Source organism: Rhea americana, unplaced genomic scaffold, assembly GCF_003343005.1.
Source record: "Rhea americana isolate MKP2758 unplaced genomic scaffold, rheAme1 scaffold_247, whole genome shotgun sequence".
NCBI classification, from domain to species: Eukaryota; Metazoa; Chordata; class Aves; order Rheiformes; family Rheidae; genus Rhea; species Rhea americana.
In genome coordinates, this window is record NW_028186365.1 from 19,188 (window position 1) to 26,966 (window position 7,779).

The window sequence follows — 7,779 nt, forward strand, 5'->3', positions numbered from 1 at the left end:
GTAGTCAGACGCGTTATCCATTGCGCCACTGGCCCCGGCCGCGCACAAGGGCTGAGCCGCCGCCGCCTGACGGAGCCTCTAGCGCGCGGCGGGGAGCGGCTCGGCGGCCGCACAAGCGGCGGCGACCGGCGGCTGGCAGGCCGCGGGGCGGGCAAAGGCTGCGCGGCGACGGGCAAGGAAGCGAGAAGGCCCGGCGGAGCGGAGGAGCCCGCGGCCGCCACCGGCAGCGCACCGCGGGTGGGGCGCGGGGGGCAGAGAGCAGCCGGGCCGCACGCATGCGCAGGAGGGGCGCAGAGCGCGGCCGTTGCCAGTGCGCATGCTCAGAAGTGCGSAGGGCGGCGGGCTGGAGCTTGGGCGGCCGCGGGGCGGCGGTGGGCAGGTCCCTTCGATAGCTCAGCTGGTAGAGCGGAGGACTGTAGAGGCGCTGCCCGCCCGCGGGGATCCTTAGGTCGCTGGTTCGATTCCGGCTCGAAGGAGACGCTGTTTTTTTATCCCTTCTCTTTTTTTTTTTTTCTTTCCTGGGGATTACGATTATATGATTTTCCCCCTCCCTAAAACTCGGTTGCTGAGCGAGCAGTGCGAGTTTTTTTTTTTTCTTTCCTGGGGATTACGATTATATGATTTTCCCCCTCCCTAAAACTCGGTTGCTGAGCGAGCAGTGCGAGCGGCTGGGGAAGCCGCAGTTCGCGGTGGCTGCTCAGCCGCGGCATGCCCCGGCCTGCGGGGCCCGCGGAGGGGCATCCTAGGGGGCCTGCGGGGAAAGCGGCCCCCGCTCTTCACCCCCTGCCTCGAAACGTGCCAGGGCGCCTCGCAAAGCCTCGCACTGGACCAGGTTGCCCAGAGAGGTTGGGAGTCTCCTTCTCTGGGRATGTTCAAAGCCCACCAAGATGCAACCCTGTCTAACATGCCCTGCTTGAGCAGGTGGGTTGGACTAGATGATCTCCAGACGTCCCTTCCAACCTCAACCATTCTGTGATCATGCACAGGCAGGTTCAAAGTTGGCTCAGTGCCAAAAGTTAGAGGGAAGACAGCGGGACTTTATCCTGGAAACAAGTTGTGTCTCCTCTTTGCCTCTCAAAACTCTACTACCAGCACTGAAAATGTGATCCACAGAGGGGTGACTTCTTAGCAGTAAACATTGAAATCCAGGTTGTAACTACACTTTTGGAATGACATCTTTATCTTCCATAATCATAATGTATATATTTGGCATTCTCCTGTTGGGAGCCAAAGCATGCACACRTGTGACTTGGGCATGCTCGGTTTTGTCAGGTCTCCTTCGATGGCTCATGCAATCACCAAGAGGCACCATGGGCTCCCTTTCCATAACCAGCCTTACATCACCATTCAGTTCTGGCTCTGAAGAGGCTCCTTCCCAACGGGTGGTGTCCTGGGAGAAGGTGGAGCGGTGGGAATGCTTCGTGGAGAAGGGATTTGACTCAGACGGCCGTGGGCTGGCTTAGCCACGGGGTAGATAACAGAACCGATGCTTCAATTCTGCTTTTTTTTTTTCTGTCTTCTACTGTATTGCCTTCCTCTCTCCTTTCTCCCTCATGTCTCCTTTTTCATTAGAGGTGCTGTGTGGTGTGCAGAAACACACACTTGACAGTGACTCCTGGCTTGGAAAGAGTAAACTTGCTGCTGGCCAGCTGAGTCTGCCTGTGTAATGGGAGAGAAAGGAATTTTTATCCTTCAGAAGAACTGAGAATGAGTCGTCTTTGTGCAAGAGTCTGTTTTTTTCTGGGATAAATTTTGCATTTAAGTGCAAGGAAGGCCCACTGTCTCTGGGAAGAGTAAAAGTAAGGAAATTATCATCAGGGAACATGAACAGCTATAGCAAGCCCAGCAGGAGTCAAGCCTACTCACCTCTGATCTGTAGTCACACTCCTTATGCATTGCACCACTGGCTTCAGCTAGCTCTTTCTTAATTAGTACATTTTTGTGTGTGTGTAGATATACACACACGCACGCATGCACGCATGCACACACACTGTAACCCTTTCTCCTTGTTTCTCCACCATGGTGCAGTGTACCCTGTTAGAAAGTGTCTCAGAAGAAACCCAGGCCTGAAAAGCCTGCCTAACAGGAACCAGGGGTGTCCTAGCTAGCAGACAATGAGGAAAAATGTCCATTCTTCGGTGTCCATATCTAGACATACCTGTTTGCACACACTAGCAATCCAATCTGAAGTCCTCAATCCAAAAAAGCACATCTTTGCTACTCTCCAGTGTGCGCTGGGGAAAGTGGGAGAGTRCAGATTCCCTCCAGGACTACAGGACTGGTTTTTGCTTGCTCAAGAGTTACCCTTTCATATATAGATTTCTAGGCTCCTACATTTTGAAGAAATTTATGCACGCTCCTTCATTCCTTTTCATTCATTCAGCGATGCCCCTTTTTTTCTATTCCTTCACAGAATAAAAGCTCAGCCAGCATCTTTTCTGATCAAATAATTATTTCCTTTCCTGTTCTATCTTGCAAGCTGATTTCTTGATCAGTTTGAGATGAGACTTTTTTTCTCTCCTGCCCAGGAGGTATTGACATGTATGCCTTTCTGCATAAATGCATGCTACCTTTAGTGAAAAGGAAAAGAGGGGGAGGGGAAATAAGTAAAAAAAAAGAAAGATGGGAAAAAACAGAAAATGCAAGCATTGATCTCAGGACTCATGCTARGTAGCTGTTCTAGCTCTTGAGCTATTTCCCTATTACATAAATGTAACTGTTTGGTCCAGCTTCCGTCTGATCTAGTACATACTTACATATTTCAATGTATTAAATGCTTTCTACTACAATGCCAGTATCTAGAACACCTGGATAGTAGTGTACTAGCTAAAGACTTTAATACTTCATGTAGGAGAAGCTATCGGGAACTTCGCAATGCTTAATTATTTCTTTATCTGGTCTCCAGCAAGAGCCAAAAATAAAAAGATCTGTGCATTTATCCCATTTAATCATTTGTACCAGATTTACCACTTAATAACAGAAGGATGCTATGGATTATAAAAGCCCATTTACAGGACATCTCAGTCTGATATAGTGAAAGTGAGTTGGGCAGGCAAACAGACAGGCAAGGAGTTGTTCAACAGCCTGTCAGGTACCAGAGGGGGCACTTCCTCCAACAAAGAGAAATGCTCAGCTCCAGCATTGTAAGAAAAGGTTTATTTTTTAAAATCCTCTTTGGGACATGCACAAAAGTGCCCATTTCCTAATCTGCTGCCTGTGCAATGCTTAACTGATTTGGCTTTGGATATGAGGCCTGCTGGTTTAACATCTACTGAAGTTGCATTTGCAGACTGGAGCCCAGTTTCTGTTTGTGCTCCAGCAAGTTCTCCCAAACTCTGTCCTCCCTGTTCACACCCCCGCGGGCCGAGTCCCGCGTMTACACCGCACCCGTCTGGAGTCCTTCCTGGGGTGACCCTGCACCCTCAGGTAACACAGCCCGGCCTGCAATTGAGCGCTTTTAACTCCCAGCCTCGGTGCCCACGAAGCGTCTCCAACGCAGAAGGTGCATCCCGGGGCAGTAGGGACTGCAGCAGGGCCCCTTCCAGGGAAGCAGTTTAATGCCTAGAGACACTTGATTAAGCATATAAGAGATCAGGGTGACCCATGCCTCCAGTTTTCCAGCTTTTTTCCCCCTTTGCCCTGCTTTTTCACAGACCGGGAAGGGGCAAAAGGCACAGGAGCGAGCCAGGCAGGAGTCGAACCTACAATCTTCTGATCCGTAGTCAGACGCGTTATCCATTGCGCCACTGGCCCCGCGCAGCGGTGGCGGCAAGGGCCGTGTTGGGCCGCGCCGCCGGGACCCTCCTGCCCTCCAGGTCTCCGCGGGTCCCCCGGGTGCCCCTGGCTGAAGCGCGGGGCGGGCTGCAGGGCTGCCGGGCAGCGGCCGTGCCCCCGACGCGGCTCCCACCCCAAAGCTCTGCTGGGTTTTTGTTCGCGAGGAAAAACTGAAACGCTCCAGCGGAAGGTGGCAGCTGTGCAGCGAAAATCCCGCTTTCCCCGTGGCCTGCKGGTCCCATCTCGCTCCCTGTGCGGCTCCCTCCTGATGTGGCTGCACCATGAGAAAGAGCTCTGCAACCCCCGGCTGGCAACAAGTCACATCCTGTCACCTGCTGCAGTACCTGAGCCRARAGAAAAGAAAAGAAAAGAAATCATAATACTGTGCAATTTGCAAATGTTGGGAGTTGTGGCATGCTGTTTTGCTCCCAAACTCTGTGCCTGCACCCCCTCGAGCRGCCTCCCCTGCACGCCGCAGGTGAGCTCCTGCTGTCCGGCAGAGCCTTTCTGCCTCAGGCTTTCTTGAAGAGGTCTGTACTGAAGAGAGCCCAGCTACTGGAAACAAACTGGGTGCGTATGAGTGTTGCCTGCTACGGGGAGCTGGTTTGCAGGAGGATGCTAGCCAGCCCTAGCTTAATTAGGCAAACAAAGCACAATTAGCAAGCTTTGGACATTAGGGAACATGGGAAAAAATGAATGATTCTTCTTCTTGTTCCTTAGAAGGAGAGGATTCATGTCATCTGCTATCAGGGGAAATGTCAGGAGCTGTTAGATGTTAATCACCACAATCCCACCTGAACATGCATTGCTGCCATACCTCCCCAGCAGCAGTGTTTTTGCCCAACTGCTGCGTATTGCAATAGGCAGAGAGCCCTGAGCATTGCATTTCTGGGCATTGCACTGTGTCAGGTCAAGGTTAGATGAAACAGGACCAATCCCTTAGAAAAAAGTTGATTTATTTTCACCTTTCATTAGCAAATATATGTTAATTTGTTATTGCTCTTTCCCTGAGATCAGTGTGACWCCTTGATCTGCTTGGTCTCTCTTTCTTTCTTTTGTTATTACTTTGGATCATTCATCTGGCAGAGGGAAGACCAACATGCTTGAGCCCTGGGGCACATTTTCTGGCACCAGCTGCATCGTCATCCGAGCGGTGTCTGCCTTTTCCCACACTATCAGGCTTATAGCTGTTTCCAAACTGCTCCCAAGTTCAAGGTGAGATAGTGTCATAGCAGTGGCATACCTGACCTGACATCTGGAGTGCATCTGACTGAAAACACCTCAAAACTATTCCCACGCTCACCAGTCCAGGTCCCAACTGTCAGACCCCTTTCCCTTCACAGTCCAAACTTCTCCTTTTCCASTCAGCCAAGCAACCAAAATGGACCCATGCTGAAGACAGGAAAGTGGCTAAAACCACTGAGCAGAGGTACAAAACAACTGATTCATTGCCCCAGCTTCTCCCAGCCATGCCCAAACACTGCCAGGGGCTGTGGCTCTCCCCTGCCCCAGGCACTCCTGGGCTCCCCGCATGGTGGTGCTGCTCAGCACCTCTGAAGACATGGGACAGCTGGCCAACAACAGCATTGCTTGGGCCACTGTGCAGAAGGGCCTTCAGCTCAGCCTGCTCCTCACAGCAGGATGTTCTCTCCTTCCAGTTGGTGTACGAGCAGATGGGGCAAGAGCTTTTGGTGTGACTTGCTTATGAGCCCTCCTGCAAGTCCATCAGCATGTCTTTGGCAAGCTGTGATGTTAAGTTCTGGATAAAAGAAAGGACACTGAGGGCAAAGGTTGAGAAGAGGATGAGCCGGCTGAACAGTGTGTTGCTCCAAAGTGAGGAGATTTCATTCCTCTTCCCGTCCTCACTTGCTCTCCACCACACAACTTGCCATCGTTCCGCTCTGGTGGTCCATGGATGCTCCCCTGATCTGAGTCTCCTGGGTAACCCAGTAAGGAAGCGTTGGGTTTTCTAATTTCTAATTTTCTAACGAAGGGTGAGCTGAGCCAGTTGAGCTGGCAAGGGCATGCAACAGGACTGGATCGTGCAGACGGGCAGTGCAGGGAAGGCGAGAGGCACCGGCCCTCCCATCCCAGCAGCAGGGAATGGTCCAAGTGGCTTAGTCATTTGCAGCTACCAGTGAAAATGCAGCCTGACAGAGGGTCACGCTGGGACAGCAAAACTGAGGACACAGAGCTGGRGCAGCACAGTGTGGCTGGAGAGTATGGGTAAAAGTGGAGACAGCATCCAGTCAGGGAGAGGTAAACTGCTGTCTGCCTCCAGAGACATCTCGTGGCTGAGTTGTTATTTCCATCCTYTTTTCTTTCTCCTTCCTGCTTTCCTCACTCTTTGCAGGTGCTGTAAGATGGGCAGTGAAGACTAGTCCAGACTGCTCCTGCTTTGCCTCTAGCCTTGAGGGAAGCAGTGCAAGTAGCCCCTGTTTTGCAGAGCATTTTTAGTTTGTTTTCCCTGGATTAAGTATGAAAAATCAGAGTGAATGAAAGGGAGTAAGCATGCCCAAATGACTGGCGGGCATATAATAACAGGAAAAATGTAATTATACATAGAAATCTGCAGAGGTTGAGGTAGCATCTTTTTCCATTTGGGCAGCTAGGACTTGCACCTACTTTCGTAGTCAGATATGCTATCTGTCACATGTCTGGGCCGGGCAGTATAGCGAGGTCCCACATGTTTATGCAAATATCCCAGGGATGTTACCCCTATGGCAACAATGAGACTAAGAATGATGATAGAAAAGGTTAATTTCTGAAATTTCCCTGCACCTCTAGTGGAAGAGGCAGTCCAGGCTGCCACACAACGCCAGCAATTCAGGAAGCYGGGCCCCGGCAGAGAGCGACAGGGTGCCCAGACAAGCCTCGGCTGTGAATCAGGATTCAAGGCAGAAACCACCCTCATACTCAGAGGAAACCAGAGTCAGATATCAGGCTAGTGGCCAGGGGCAGTGAATACAGGTAGAAAGAGCTAGAAATGGGAAGGGATGACGGGACAGGATGTGCAGCTAAGGAAAAGGTATGTGCCTGAAAGCATGCTGCAGAGCCTGCTCTTTGGTGTCCTCTTCTGTCTTCCTTTGATAGCTCATCTGGTAGTGAGATAGACTGCAGATTTACAGTATCTATGAACTTTAGGTTGGTGGTTTAAATKCTGGCTCAAGAGGAGCTTCTCTTTTCCTTTCTTTTTCCTTGCTTAACACAAGGACTTTTACCAAACCATAAATCCTGCAACAAACTCCTCCAAAGCCCTTGGGATCCAAGTCTGCTCCAATTCTTCATGCCAGCCAGCCTTCCTGATTGCTCCCGATCTCTAGAAGACATTTCTACTCTCCTGGCTGTTGCCTGACCAGCTGGCCCCTGCAGCTGGGGTAGGGCTTACTCAGTAATACTGTGGATATCATGGAGAACAAGCTGGCAACCTAGAGAACTTGCAAGGTGCCCCAAGGTCTGTTTAGAGATTTACCACATCCTTTGGCAAGGAACGAGTGATTAGTATCCAATTACACTGAAATCATACTTAATTCAAGACAGGTTAAGACAAAATGCAAATAAAAATATTTACTCACAGGTGCCAAAATAGATAAACTCATAAAAGAGGTAGGTGGAAAAATGAGAGAAAACCGAGCTTCCGTTACTTACTTTGAAGATTAAATCAGCCAGGCCGTTCTCTCATATCCAGCTATTTTGCCGTAGGCTGTCCTGACACCATGGGTAGCAGAGAGCCTCTCTTCCTCTGCACCTTATACCTCAGGCTGTGCTGACCAAGAAGCATTTCCTCATGGGAGAACACAGTACCTCTCATGTCTAATTTTCTCCCAAAGAACAAATTCTTCCCTTCCAGGGAGGTCCAGTGGTTTAACAGGGAAGTCCTTGTATTTCCTCCCCATCCAGAGGAAGCTAGMCCTTCCTCTTAGTAAAAATAAGAATGATTTCATTCCTTTAGTATTACCTGGCCAATTAAGAATGCCTTGGCTCAAATGCTAAGCAGAAGAGCTA

At 50.4% G+C, this 7,779-nt stretch overlaps 2 non-coding genes across 2 annotated transcripts; one reads left to right on the top strand and one right to left on the bottom strand.

The window, feature by feature from the left end:
- The first annotated feature begins 382 nt into the window (after positions 1-382).
- On the top strand, positions 383-476 carry TRNAY-GUA (transfer RNA tyrosine (anticodon GUA)). Its single transcript has 2 exons — positions 383-419; positions 441-476. It is a non-coding gene; the product is annotated as a tRNA-Tyr (tRNA).
- A 3,204-nt stretch (positions 477-3,680) lies between these two features.
- On the bottom strand, positions 3,681-3,753 carry TRNAR-ACG (transfer RNA arginine (anticodon ACG)). Its single transcript has one exon. It is a non-coding gene; the product is annotated as a tRNA-Arg (tRNA).
- Between the last annotated feature and the right edge of the window lie 4,026 nt (positions 3,754-7,779).